Here is a 16,733-nt window from a genome sequence, read left to right as displayed (position 1 = left end):
CTCAGCATCCCAAACACATGCTCAATTATATGTCTTGCCTGTGCGTGTGCCTCAGTATGGTGTAGTTGTTCAGGTGTGTGTGCATTGCTGATGTATGTCATCAGCCACGACTCCAGTGGTTACCCAGCATTCCCCACTATGTGACTGTAGGGGGTGTCCATATTGCCAAAGGTGTGGTACAGCTGCATCAGATGCCATATATTGGAATTGTCATAGCTTCCAGGGCAGACAGCACACACATTCAGTTTAATGCCCTGTCCATCACATATGGCCTAGCTGTTGGAGGGTATGCCCATGCAGTGACTGTAGGCCCTACCGCACTCACCGGGTGGTGCTTTGATTTGTATGTGCGTGCAGGCTATAGCACCCAGTACCCCAGGGTAGTCTGCCATTTGGTGGGAGAGACGCATATTGCTGGCCAACAAAGCACGTGTGTTGAGGACATGTACGTGTTCACTGGCACGTGGTGACATGGCGTCTGTGAACTGGTGCAATACTCTGGATGCAGATGCCTGTGAGATCCCCATGATATCCCCAGTTGTGCATTGGGAGGTACCTGTGGCTAGTATACCTAGGCCAACACATACCTTGGTATCCACTGGGATGGGTTTCCCTTGGCCTGTTTGATGTGTCAGGTGTGGCCGGCACAGCTCAACAAGCTGCTGTAGGAGGTCTCTGTCCACCCCATAGTGCTCCATTATCTCCAGTCCATGTAGCCCCTGGTAGGGTACCCTGGGTCTATTAAGTGTTCTGTCACCTCACTAAGGGTTGTTCGGCAGCATTCACATCCTCACCACTCTGAGCCTCTTGCACATGTTGGTCCATGTTGCCTGCTGCAGCCCTTCTCATTTGGTTGGATTGTGTCAAGAAATGTCCCCACATATATACACCGGTGGTGTAGAGTGTGGGAGAAACCTGTGTGTATGGTGCTTGGTCACTTTACCGTAGTGTTCATGGGCTGGCTGGCCATGTACTCTGCTGATTGTGCTAATTATCACCTGTCTGTGCAGCCTGTTCACCTTGACTACTCCACTACTGCTGTTGTTCCTCCCAATTTCACCAGGCAGGTATAGACACACCCCTAGCTTAGGCGTGCTAAGGCAGGAGCACTCCCGAGGCACAGGGCTCCAATGTACGTACAGTATGCGTAAATCATCTGCCAAGCCTTCACCTATATTCCAGTCCTGCACCTGGCTATCTACACACGTACACTCTTGGGATCTGCATCACACCCTGGGGATAAACGGGATTCACTATTGTCAACCTCATTTGCATAGTATTGTCTTCTAATGCATAGTTATATGACCCATACTGATCCTCCAAATTAATAACCACTGCTTACTGTCGCTCAGATCTGCACACAACTGGTTAAAGGCGACTTACTATCACCATATTCGATGTCCTTTGTTCTTCCCATCAATAAAATAATCGGTCTCTACACGACTAGAACCGGGGACCCTGTACACCACAGATGATGTGCTTTACCACTAAGCCATGGCAGATGTAAATACATCTGAGGTGATCACGTACAGATCATCCAGCACAGACATTCAATAGTGCTAGTGTCCATATATATATATATATATATATATATATATATATATATATATATATATATATATATATATATATACACACACACACACACACACACACACACACACACACACACACACACACACACACACACACACACACACACACACATATACATATACACACACAGATGTAGATATTGAATTTATATCACAACAGCAGACCACATGACACCAAAGCATTAGACAAGAATGAAAGGGAAACCACATATGCCACCTGCATTATGTAGTGATGTTACTATCAAGGCAAGTGTGTTACATTGCATCACACGGGTCAGATTGTAGTAAGGGTAAGAGTAGGGCTCCTAACATTTACCCACCAGACCTATTGGTGAATGTATGTGTATGTGTTGACAGCCCAGTGTCTTGGCCGATTATGACATTTGTGGACACTATATAGGAATGCAACAAAACACACTCAGCACATCCTGGTGCTAGCCACTCACAGATACCAACACATAGGAAACGTCTGCCAAACACACACATCTGTAATGACTTGGAATCGAACACCTACTTGTCTAATCTATCACACTACAGCATTATGCAGTTACAGAACATGCTACTGAAATTACTGGAACACAGTACTCCAGAGGCATACTTCTAGGTGGGTGACATCATCAGCAAAGGCAAAGACACCGATAGGGAATGTATGTAGAGTGAGGAGTCTAAAAGCATTCCTCTGTCCCCAGGAAGCTGGAAACACACACTTGGCAGGGCTGGGATTTGAACATAGACCTAAATACCTTGTCACACAACAGCATTACGCAATTACAGAATGCGCTGCCAAGAGTACTGGAATGCAGCACCCCCATAGGCATACTTCTAGGTGGGTGAGATCATCAGTAAAGGCAAAGATGCCAATAGGGAATGTATGGAGAGTGAGCAGTCTAAAAGCATTACTCTGTCCCCAGGCAGCTGAACACACACACACTTGGCATGGCTGGGACTTGAACATAGACTTAACTACTTTAACACACTACAGCATTACGCAGTTACAGAATGCACCAGCAAGATTACTGGAACACAGCACTCCCAGAGGCATACTTCTAGGTGGGTGACATCATCAGCAAAGGCAAAGATGCCAATAGGGAATGTATGGAGAGTGAGCAGTCTAAAAGCATTACTCTGTCCCCAGGCAGCTGGAAACACACACACACACACACACACATGGCAGGGCTGGGATTTGAACATAGACCTATCTACCTTATCACACTACAGTATTAAGCAGTTACAGAATGTGCTACCGAGCTTACTGGAACACAGCACTCCCAGAGGCATACTTCTAGGTGGGTGACATCATCAGCAAAGGCAAAGACGCTGATAGGGAATGTATGGAGAGTGAGCAGTCGAAAAGCATTACTCTGTCCCCCTGCAGTTGGAAACACACACACACTTGACAGGGCTGGGATTCGAACATAGACCTAACTACCTTATCACACTACAGCATTACATAGTTAAAGAACGCGCTACTGAGATTACTGGAACGCAGCACACCCAGAGGCATACTTCTAGGTGAGTGACATCATCAGCAAAGGCAAAGATGCCAATAGGGAATGTATGGAGAGTGAGCAGTCTAAAAGCATTACTCTGTCCCCAGGGAGCTGGAAACACACACACACACACACACACACACACACACACACACACACACACACACTTGGCAGGGCTGGGATTTGAACATAGACCTAACTTCCTTATCATACTACAGCATTACGCAGTTACAGAACACGCTACCGATATTACTGGAACACAGCACTCCCACAGGCATACATCTAGGTGGATGACATCATCAAGAATGGAACAAACGCTGATAGGGATTGTATGGAGTGTGAGCAGTCTAAAAGCATATTACTGTCCCAAGGCAGACGGAGACAAACACACGGCAGTGGTGTGAGCAGGACAACTGCCTATCTACTGAGCACTATTACAACACTACATAGATATGAGATGCGCCACAGACAGTACACCTTTCAAGACAGTCAACCAGTGTGTTTAATGTAGGAATCCATCCTGACGTGGGGTATGGACATCTGTTGCCTGGATGACCACTATCACTATACAGGATTACAATGGTCATGCCCATACACAGAGGCACATAACCGACACAAGGTGTCATTGGGCATGCTCACACACTTAGTAGCACACGTCCGTTTGGAATGTACTATGTGTCCGTCTACACAACAGTGTACTGAGCATGCTCACACACTTAGTAGTAGCAAAGGGCTGTCTTGTATGTGCATGGATTCTAAACATGGAAGGGCACAGTGTGTGTCGATAGTCAACATTGTTAGCACGAACACTGCACTACATATATCTGACACCGGTCTTCAGTGCTAGATGTGTAGCGTTCCAGATCCAACAATGGGGAAGACAGACATCTCTGCAGTGAGGAACACCTGGCATATGGCACAGTTTTGCACAATAGCACTACCACCGTATACCTCAGATACAGACATGTGAGCCATAAGACCATTACGGACTGCTCCAGGTGTTAGTGTTCCCACATTCATGAAGGTCACTCACATGTACTGACCAGTACACACTCAAGAGCCATCACAGATGTGTCAGGGGCAGATCACAGTGGTAAATGCCGTATTCTACTATGTAGCCCTCAGACATCACCATGTCCTTTGACCAGCAACACACATCCATACATTAGTACAACACCATGTTACTCATGACCAATGGACTGTACATAGCTCTACAGCAACTGTGCAGACTACACATGTACTGACAGGGTTCCATCATGTGTTATGCAATGCAATGATACCACTGTTCATAACCAGGTCAGCTCTACACATAACAGGGGGCCTGGGTCTTATACAGCTGTAACAGATAACTGTTGCTGTATACCAAAAAACACACTCATGTTTGGATATGACATACACGTAATTGCCGTGGATATGTACATGGCCCACACACACACACACACACACACACACACACACACACACACACACACACACACACACACACACACAAAACACATATGTACATAGCATAGCTTTTGCTGTCCTCCATGCAGACAAGTGGCTACAGCAATCACACGCATGCACATGGAAGGTAGGTCCATGGCTGTTGAATGCTAACAGTACATAAGGTAGCAATGTTGACTGAGGTAACATTCCCTCTGTACTAGTTACCCATGACAACTATCATATCATACAACAGTCCATGTGTCATGTATGTCATCACGCATGTCCACCAATTGCAATGCATACAAACATGGCTACATGACAGGAATGTAGGACCAAAACACATGTACATGTAGTGGTGTGCATTCAGCTACCATGTATGTGCAGTAGCTGATGTATGCAGTTCATCTGTGTCTAACTACAACATGCAGTTGCAATGCAGCCCCATCATTGACACCTGTATATGGTGAAATACTGACAGTACGGTAGGATGTACATCAGGTATGGATGGATGTGTGCACATAAAGTGGTGGTCCACCTTTGCAGATGTATGTTTGCTGAAGACAGCTCACAGGTGTGTCACAAGCCATCCTACCATAACATGTGCAAACAGTACGCAATGTTACTGTTACTTTAAGGTGAAGACATACAACATACACAGCAGTCAGGGTGTCACTGACTGTAAATCACTTGACACCTGTAACACTTACATCCTCCCATGTGCATATAGCAACACAATTGCCGAAGGTAGCGTCGGTACACATAATGCGGGCAATACTGCTGCATGTCTGTCAGACGTATCATCATATAGCAGGTGTTTGATTCACAGTACTGCCATGTGTGTTTGCTTGTGTGACCATATATGCCACGTATGGTGGGGAATACATCCCAAATGTTACACACTCCTGTACACTGTTGTAGAGATCTGTACATACTGCAGTGTAGAAAGCAAGACATAGGCAGGGGTGGTGTGTATCACACACATGTTAGCTATCTGTATGTGAATGACATTTGTAGACTCCACAGTGTGCATGTGTGTATGTATGTATGGCTGTCTGGTGCATGGAGTGAGGGTGTATGCTACCATACAGAACAGATAGGATCCCTAACCCCTCATGGTGATGCAATCTACTACCCTGTTGATGCCGTCGGTCTCAGCCATTACTGCCTACCTGTACATGTTCATTCTCTGTGTCACATCATGTGGGTGCACAGTACTGTGAAGGTGATTACCACATAGGCAGGGGTCCTCACCTCAACATTATCAAGTGTGCGTTATAGTGTCGTTGACCCAGTGAGTGTGGGCATGTTACTGTGTTTGTCTGTGTATGTCTGTGCGTGTTCTCATCCTGTAATGTGAAAGTGTATTACTGCTACACAGTGAGGCCTCATGCTATCAACTGGCCTCTACCCTTGCCATCAGCCAGACCGCTGTGTACACCCCCCGCACCATGTCACTGTACCTGTGATGTGACCCAGTATGGATGTCACATCTCTAGCCACTGTAGCCTATTACACAGCTCACATGCTTCTGGAATGTTAGCCTTTCTAAAAGTGAGGTTGAGGCTACGTATAGCATGCTGGTATTGCCATACATGCCTGTGAGTACTCCACATTTACACATGGGAAACTGCAAACACTGGTACTTATTGGCACATGCAATTAGACCTTAAGGAGGGAAGCAGGGCATCATTACCAACATGCTGTTACTGTTGTTACCAAGACACATACTGTGAACATACAACAATGCATTCTAACTGCAAACACTGTTACGTAATGCACATGCAATTAGAATTAAGGAGGGAAGCAGGGCATAATTACCAACATGCTGCTACTGTTGTTGCCAAGACACATACTGTGAACATATAACAATGCATTCTAAACCTGTACTACATGGTAATGTCTGCTGCATGTCAACAGTACACAACAAATGTAATATACACTTATCTCACTATTCTGTTCACCCTGTGCATCAGACCATATGAGCATGTCCCTGCACCGATGGTGTGGATGACAGGGATGCAGCACAGGCATCATCATATGTACAGGGTGATAATGTTTACCAGGGGCATAGGCTACACCAGTAGATGACATCATGTGTGTAGGTTAGGGCCGGTGATCTAATTGGACATGTGTGGTTGTTATGCATGTGGGTGTTGCAGTGCCCTACAGATGTTTCTGCTGTGTGCGTGTATGTGTGCACACAGTTCTGCCATGTGTCTGGCCTACACAGGGGTATTATTGACAGCTCCAGATTGTACAGACCAGGATGTACAGCTCACTGTGTCTGGCCACGACCATGTGACCTGTGCCTGCCAGGGGTTGCACGGGCACAACCAGGCAGAGGTAGAGATTGGCTACTGTCCGATGACACATGTCCATTGGAACTGTGTCCCCACTGGGAATGTCCAGGGCCACATCCATGTGGCCTGCTGTGTCCTGATGTGGCCAGCGCAGCATCAGCTGCACTGCTACTGCAACCGGCACTATGGGAGTGGGCATGTGAGGTAGCTCGCTCACATAGACCTGCACCAGGTGGTGTAGCTGGCCTACGTCCACATGGCCTACGTCTCACTCCTACCAGATGTTCCAGCACAGATAGCTCACACTCACGGATTTCCATGCCATGGTCAAGGATTCCAACCATGTCACCCAATCGCCTGTCCAAAACATCAGCAATCTGCTGTTGAGCATTTGCCAATGCCTGAATGTTGTCATTTAAAGAATGGATAGCAGCCCTCTGAAGCCTCTGCCCTTCTCTGTTCTGCCATTCAGCATGTGCCTGTGCCACCATTACAGTCTGAAACATGCATCTGGTGACACCAGCTGCTGCGCTCTGTCCTGCAGGTGCATGTCTGACAGAGGTCCTCCTACGAGCAGCACTGGCCACATGCCTGTGTGGCACATCTGCAGTCATTTCACTGACACCATGGTGTGAAGACACACCTTCTGTAGCCACCACACGTTCCTGTTCCAAGCTAACACACGCTGACTGTCCTTCCTCTATGGCCACTGGTGATGGGGTATGTGTTGGCATGAGAACTGTGTGTGGGGAAGAGGGGGATATAGCTGGGATGGCAACCTTTGGCACAGATTCAGCCCCTGACAACCCTGCCTGTACCTCACTGTTCTTCAGTTCATCACTGCTAGAGTCTGTGGGGACACTAACATCAGATGGACCGCAGGAGGGTAACGCACCTACATCACCTGTGAATGCAAACAAAGACTCTACATTACAATAGCGAGACACACACACATTCAGAGACACAGACACACACACACACAAACAGAGACAGACTGAGACACAGACACACACACACACACACACACACACACACACACACACACACACACACACAGGGACAGAGACAGACAGAGACACAGACACACAGACAGAGACAGACACAGACACACACACACAGACAGACAGACACAGACACACACAGAGACAGAGACACAGATACACACACACACACAGACAGAGACACAGACACACACACACAGAGACAGAGACAGACAGAGACAGAGACAGACAGAGACACAGACACACACAGACAGAGACACAGACACACACACACAGATACACATAGAGAGTGACACAGACACACAGAGAGACAGACACGAACACAGACACACACAGAGACAGACACACACAGAGACAGACACAGACACACATGCACAGACACAGAGACAGACACACACACACACAGACACAGAGACAGACCATGCATGTGATTTGACAGAAGGCATGCAGCATGCATGTGATACAGCAGACAACATGCAGCTCAGACATTAATAGTGGTAGTTAGCATACATCCCTGGGTTGCACACAACAGCAAGCAGGTGTCATATCAGAAGCCATGCATTTCACACAATCATGGTAATAAGCATGCATCCCTTTGATACACCATGTGGACCAGCATAGGTCAACAGTACACATGGCTGATGTGACCTTGACATTAACATGTAGTATGACATGTAATCTGCGGACGTGTGCATTGACATGCATACATCTTTGACACAATGGTGTCCTGACACATGTACAGCAGTGTAATGGGTATCACATTGCAATGTTGTCTGTATGCCCTACAGATAGAATGTACTTTTAGCAGATGTGCATGAGCATTGAATGGTAGTATGAGGTGCCTACATTGCTATACAGTGTGAAGTACAGACACTGTGCCATTGCATGGCATCATGAGGTGGCTATATTGCTATACAGTGTGGAATACACACACAGTGCATAGCCATGACTGTGTGCATACATATTACATAAATACTGTGAATTGTGGCCCACATTGCTGAGGTGTATACACACTAAACTGTGCTGTGTCATGTGACAGGTCACCAGAAGACTTATGGATGACACCCCTGCACAACTACTAAAATGTCTTAGCTGCCTGGAAACCATGCCCACACATGGCAGACTTGTCAATACACCATGTCCCACATGACATTTATGTACCACATACATGAGGTGCATGGCTGACAGTGATGTCCAACAGCAGCAAGGGAAATGTATGGTATCTGTGGCCAGATGTGGTGTCTATGTCTGTGGAAGCTGTACAGGTGACTACTGCCATGCTGTGACACAGTCATGATGTTCAACACATCTTATATGGTCGAATTAAGTGACACCTCCACAAGCTGTGCACAGGCTTTTAGGATATCCAGTGTTCCACATCAACTATATAACCATTCAACAAAGGCTATATTTGGACCATGTGTGGACAATGTGCAACAGCATGTATACACATCTATTGTGTGTTGCTACATGTCTCTGGCCATCCTCCATGGCCATGTGTGAACATGTGTTGGCCAAATGTTTGTGATGGCCATCTATCTCACATGTCTGTGTTGTCCCATATGACATACACCCATAGATGTCAGATACATCACTGTCCACAGGGTTATGCAGACAAAGGGTTGTATGTTTGGTATTTGTGGTATTTTTATGGGATAGTGAGACAATGTTGCAGCCGGAACACTACATGTCTGGGACATGTCAGATGGCACATCACAATGTGTGCACCCATTGCAGGGGCATATTACACAATGGTGAATCCTGTGGGCTGCCCATATCCCAACTCACTGTGTGGTACTGTTTGCATACCACACATGTGTTGTTCCAATGTATAGTACATATTCCTACACTGAACAACACCTCCAACGTTGTATGCACAGCTGTCCACACATTTAGCAATGACAGATACTGTGGTTTCATGTTGGTGTTTCATTTAGTTTGTATATATTGCACATGGGTAGCCAGTGTGATTGATGACAGATGTGACCTGTATATTGTGACTGGACCATACATTATGTGTACATGTGTTAACTGGCCACATTGCGAATAGATCTATGCATTAACATGCCTGATACTGATAACTGTCTCACCTGCAATGGACTGCTGTCTGTGCTGCATGCCAGAGGTACCTGTATAGGGGTGACACAACAGTTTGATCATTATCCATGACTGTATGACAGCTACAGGGTGCACTGTGCATGTTAACATGTTCGCCTGTACAATAGCATATAGTATGCAGTATGCACATGTGTGCATACACAGGGTAGCATACTATAGTATACGGCATGTGTGTAAACATACCTTGCATATGATGTTGCATTACATATTGTACAGTGACACATACAACTAAATGGGATATAATAGTTATATGTGCAGTAGTGACTTACCAGGCAACTCCAGGCTCGGTGGTTGGGAGAAACCCACCTCCACGATGGCAGCTAGTGTTTGTGGATGCTGTTCTGAAGGGGTCCCCAGGCTGGCCAGTAGCTCCTCAGTAGGTGTGAGTAGGGGCTGGATTGGTGGCTCACCACCTGTTCTACCTTGTTCCATGGTGATTGCATTGGCATGCTGTTTCGCATGTCGTATCAGGTCCGTGCAGTGTCTGTGCACCTGCTGGTTGGTGCGGTTATGGCCACCCACATCATTAACCCTCCTGTAAAGTTCCTGCCATAGGTCATCACACTGCTGGACATGCTGTGGCCACATGGCTGAACAATACCTCAGTTATCATGGAGGTACGGTATGAGGGCATCATCCAACAAGCGGCTATATGCTGGCAGGTGTGAACAAGGCATTATCTGGAAGACATAATGATTGAGACAAGTCACAGTATCTCAGAGATGCACAGAGATACAGCTGCACATACATGTGTATTAAATCTAGTACATATGAACAGTTATCTTTGCAAATCGTCATGACACTGACATGACTGACATGTTTGTGTCACACACATGTAACACCCGTTGTGCATTGGATATTATCACCATATATGTGTGTCACTTCATTACATTGCTCATACTCCATGTGAATGCTGTCTTGATGTGGGCATGTCTGTTTGCCTGTACTGGTGTTCTTACCTATCAGCACATGCCTGGATGTGTCCACAGTAATGCTGTTGACCTTGATGCTGTGTATATGTCACATATCAACGCATACACTGCCTTAATGGACATGAGCAGTGACAATGCAGACATGTGCACAGAAACCTTTACATGCATGTGTTTTGCCATATACATCTACACGGCACTCTACAGCAGTTCAACATCCTGCCACGTATCACCTGTGTTGCACATGTGATACACATGGGACAATGGCTAGCCGGATGTTATTTGCAGGGATGTTTATCAACTATAGCATATACGGACAAGGTCATGCAGTAGTGTGTATGCCCTGGGCCATGTATGGGCATAGGATGTGAGGTTTTCTAGCTGTATCCGACAGCCATGTTGCCACCGCCAGGTGCATCAGTGCCACATTACTGATCCAGACAGTTAATGATACATCTACCATGCGGTCATCGCACCGTGTATGACAGAAATGACATGTGCAGCTTTGATGGACAGGGTTGCATGGTATGGCAGGAGTATGTAACATGTATGGCACAGGGATCTGTCCAGCATGTGGCGAGCCTTGTAGTAGGAAGGTGGCTGTCCATGACGTATGTCTTTCAGATCAGGATATGTACGTGTAGCATGTCCAACATCACAGTGTTGCACATGTCTTTATGCAGGGTAGCCAGCATGCTGCATAGTGGAGGTGAGGATTGTGAAGGCTGGTGTCGCCCATCCACGTATGGCCAATACCCCATAAAGGTGATATGTGATCCAATATTGGTTACCCGAGTGCTGAGTATGGCTGTCCAATGATCTCCATGCTCATGGATGGCACCCTGTCATGACTTGGGTGCCTCGTATGACTACCTAATAGGCCTGGACACGTCACTAGCTCAGGGAGGTAAACTGCACAGTACCATCCTTACACACAGTGTCCATAATGTTGACCGCTGCCAAGGTGGTAGTTAATGGGTACAGGGTTATTAACCTAGCGGTGACAATGCAATAAGCAGCTGTCAGATTGTGCACATATGTCACGCACCTCACCCACAAAGCCCATTCTGTATGTTGTCCACAACACTGAGACAGCTATTGCTCCTAGGTCATGGCCATTCACATCCTTATATAAGCAGATGTCTCCCATTTGTCTGTGTGGTATGGGCTACAATGACGGGGAGTACAAAACATTAACCCTGTTTTACTGTAGCTGCCACTGGTGTGATATGCACATGTCACTCAGAAACCTTTTGTAGTGTTGCTTCTGTCAACAGGCCACTGGTATAACACTCCTGTGACATATGAAGGTACATCTAGTATACTCAGTGTAGCTGGAACACAGTATGGGTGATGATGTCTTATGACCTGTCACAGGTATGCCATGCAGTGTGAAATCATCCGTACTGTCATCTACATCTGTACTGCTAACATCTATGTTGATTAAGCTTCATGGACTTGCAGACCATACTCAGCAGGGTAATAGTGCAGTGCCTCCTATTATGACTGGCGTCTCCACTTTGTGGGTTGTGATGACTGTTGCTGTGCTCCATTCAGTGTTTTCACAGACTGACATGAACCTATGTTTTACATGGAAGTGTATGTGTAGAGCAAACTGTTTTGCCATATGTGTATGATATAACCAGGGATGTGAACAGGTCACATGCAGCCTGAGTGCACCTTGTACCATCATAACTATGGTTACAGGGTTTCTGTAGTGTTCATGAATACGTGATTGTGTACCTGTTGGCGGGGCAGTGGGTTTATATTACCCAACGCCCTATCTGTATTGCATATTCATGCTCAGCACTTGTTCAGAACATGTAAGCACTTCATGAGCTACTAATTACTATGGCAACCATTCCAACTCATTTCCTACAAGTACATTGTTTGTACTTACATTTCCAGCTTGCTTACAGTACAACAGCTGTTGTATACACGTACCTCACATATCTTGTGAGACATGGTTGAATATACAGGCATGTCCAAGTTTCAATTACCAGTGTTATTGCCTGTCTATATGATGAATATGGAAAACATGAGGCAATATAGCAATTGTCTCATGTACACAGTCAATGCTCACCTCCTAACATACAGTACTACAGCCTGTGGGAGATGCACATATGTAGCCATGCTGGGGGTAATGCTCTCTCCAACCCAGACTGAACCTGACATTCATGTGGGGATATTAAACATTTGCAACACACCCCACTCATCACATAGTCTCACTAGATCTCCACCACCACAGGCCACACATAGTATGACTACGACATTTGTGGAACCTCTCCATACTCTCTGTGCAGGCAACAGTGGCAGCCCCCATCACCAAACACAACACCAATTACTTATAGCCCACAGACCCATATGTGCCTATCAACTACAGCAAATAGGGTGTTATAACATACCCAACACACTAGTCATAGGTGACTCTGTAGGCGATCACACTGATGTCCAACTCAGCAGGCTACACAAGGCGATAGTCACTTTCATCTGGCTGTCAGGTAACAGGATCCACAACATAACCTATGTACTCATGCCACTCCTCACCAGGTACAATTTGACTGTCATTCTCCATGTTAGTGTGAATGCCCTGAGATGTAACTTCCTGGACTACATGCACAGGGACATGCAATAGCTCTCCGATCTTGTAGCCCAGGAAGGTATCGCCCAAGCCCTGACAAGCATTCTGCATTCATCCTGACTGATACCACTGTACAACGACTGAATGTTTCACTTCAACAGTTGCCTATGCTTCTGCTGTCATTCCACAGGCATCCAGTATCTGTCTGCTTTGAATGACATGGTCGACAAACACGATGCTTTGGCACAGATGACCTGCACCTGTCGGCCCTGGGATTACGGATAACATCTAAGGCTCTTGCTGCTCCTATACTGCCTGTCTTGGACAGTTTCCAATAACATATTCACCACCAGAACAGGAACAGGCAAGCAAAACCTGAGGGTAATGTTACTCAATGCTTGACATCTTCATCTGTAATGCAGGCACTCCTTATAATGGACCACTTCGATATCTCTGCAGTGACTGGGACCTGCTTCTAGGCTCTGGAGAGCACCCCTGCACTGACAGGTTATATGCAGAACACACCTTTCAGTCATGTAACCAGGACCGGAACACCCACGGTGGAGGTGTGTCCATATTTCACAAGGATGTACACACCTCCAGGCTGGTTACTTAGCACAATGCATCAGAGGTAATCCAAGTGCAACTAACTGTGGCCAGAACTACTATACACATTGTAACTTGCTACGGATTCCACACCATACCCCATGGTTAACGGCCCTCATTTCTTGGTGTACTGGACAGTAGCTTTCAGACAGGAACTACTGATGTGAAACTGACACTACCCCACACTTAACTGGGATACCTACTCATGTACCAACACATTAGGCCAACGCTTTTGTGGATTCATAACCTCCAATTGGCTGGATCAACCTATACACACCACCACCAAGGCCAACAATATCCTAGACATAGACATTACCAACATGTGACTGGTGTTCCACATCTGAGGTTATCCCCTCGTTGGTTGTTTCCGAATGTATGCTAATCACCCTTGTTATCCACATCCCAGCACCACACCCTTCATGGAATACACAGTACAATATTTCTACAAGGCCAACTTCAGACTTCTTATGACAGCGGTAGTAAACGTCATGACACCCGTGCAGATGGACAATATAATTACAAACGCTGAAACATACACAACTGCACTTCATTAGCACTTACATGACTGCATGGATCATGCTATCCCAAACAGAGTCATGATGGTACCCACCAGATAACGGACGCCACTCTGGGGGTCCAGTTCCATGGACATAATGTACAACAAAAGGTGGAGGCCGTTGCAAAGTGGAGTACAATCCCATGGGTGGGGTAGCTCCCTGGTCAGCCTCAGTAGGAATCCAAGATCCCTTATCACATCCTCCAAAGCTATATGTAAGCATTACTGCAACACATTCCAAGGACTACCACAAAGGGTTATGGAGGTATGTCAGTACTCGATGGCAATACCCACATCTGCTCTGACATACGACGGTTAGGTAGGAACATTACAGAACTGACTGATATTGGCAATAACCTGGCAGATAGGTTCAATGCTAACTTTACACCCCTCTCACACCCTACAGGTCCCAAATCTATACAGGAACAATGCAGAGTCCCTGCGGTCACAACTACGCAGTTACAACCTGCACTCTCTAAGGCCTGGAACACAGACTCCATGTGATCATCCAACATCCCAGGCTGCAATTTACACAAACCTCAGAATGACATGGCTCCCCACTTGGCCACCAAATTCACTAATAGCCTTGTATCAGGCATTGCGGCCCCTGAATGGCACACAGCAACAGTTATCGCACTCCACATATGTGCTGCCACAATGGACCAGAGGGACTATTGCCTATACGTCTGACTGGACTGTTCTGCAAGGCTATGGGGCACATCATCATGGAAGTCATTCACAGAGACATTGGTGGGCTCCAAACCTTTTATACCACCCAGGTTGGATTTGTTAGGGCCAGACCATGGCTCCTACACCTGGTGGACTCCTTTGATACAGTTACCAAGGTAGTAGATGATGGTAAGGAGGTCCACACAGCCTACCTTGTCCTCTCATTGGCATTCAGCACCGTTCTCCATTCTGGTATTGACAACATACACATCCACCTGCACATCGACCCCTACGTCTCGAGATGTTATGCAAAGTGGCTCATGGACAGGACCCACACAGTGAGGGTAGCATACCATAGTACCTACTGTAATTCAGTTACACTTGGCATACCCCAGTCCTCGGTCATAGGGCCCCTCATGTGCAGTATATGCTTCCCTGAGGTACAGGCTAGCACAGAGGGACTTTCCCTGAATAGGTTTCCAGATGACTGCAAACAAGGAGCCATGACTGATTCACCAGCTGATACAGACACCCTCCATAAGGGTGTCACTGTGATGGATAACTGGTGTCGATAACATGGCCTCAAGCTGCATGCCACAAGGTGCATAGACATCCCCTTTTGATTACACCAATCACCCACTGACTATCACATAGGTGGCAGTCCCCTACATACATGTGACATTATACGGGATCTTAGTACACACGTATATAGCACCCACTCCTTTGATAACCATAATGCCAATGTGGCGTGGATATCATTCTACATGGCCACCCTAATCTGTAATGGGTTTGTAGCTGGAACAAAGGCACCCACTGTACCTCTGTACTCCTGACGTATGAAACACGTTCAAGGGTACAACACCCCTTTTGGGGTGTACCTTACAGAACAGCAACGGCTTTAAATACCACAACATTAACACACCAAGAGGATTATTGACCTCTGAAGGATGACGTATACAGCACAACTACAGAAACCACAACTGTACACATTGGCATACTGCATATTCAGAGGTGACCTCTGCTGAACATACAAGGCCCATGTCCACAACAATATTGATGGATATACTCCACATAAGCAACATAAGCAAAAGCCACTGAGAGCAACATGCTCAGGGATATGTACCCAAATGCAACGATGAGTGGGACATGCTTGAGGGATACATTCCTGAACCGGACACTCACCATGCTTTGGAACATGATTCCTATGTACATCAAGCAGGGACCCTCACTAGCACTCTTCATGAGATACCTTGATGGGTGGATGGGAGACAGACATGTATGCCAGGGATCACTGCAGTGGCTGTACTGTACACAGGTGCAGGTTTCAAATGGCTCTGCTGTTCACAGGCACAGGACACTACCCTAGGGAGGTGCCGCAAGTGAAAACACTGTAGTTGGGCTTACAAATGGACTTGGCCAGACAGCATAGTACCTAACTATGAACCTGTGAAGTTATTACA

This window comes from Protopterus annectens, chromosome 3.part0 (assembly GCF_019279795.1).
Source record: "Protopterus annectens isolate FY-2018-M chromosome 3.part0, PAN1.0, whole genome shotgun sequence".
Taxonomy (NCBI): Eukaryota; Metazoa; Chordata; order Ceratodontiformes; family Protopteridae; genus Protopterus; species Protopterus annectens.
This window is presented reverse-complemented; position numbering follows the sequence as displayed.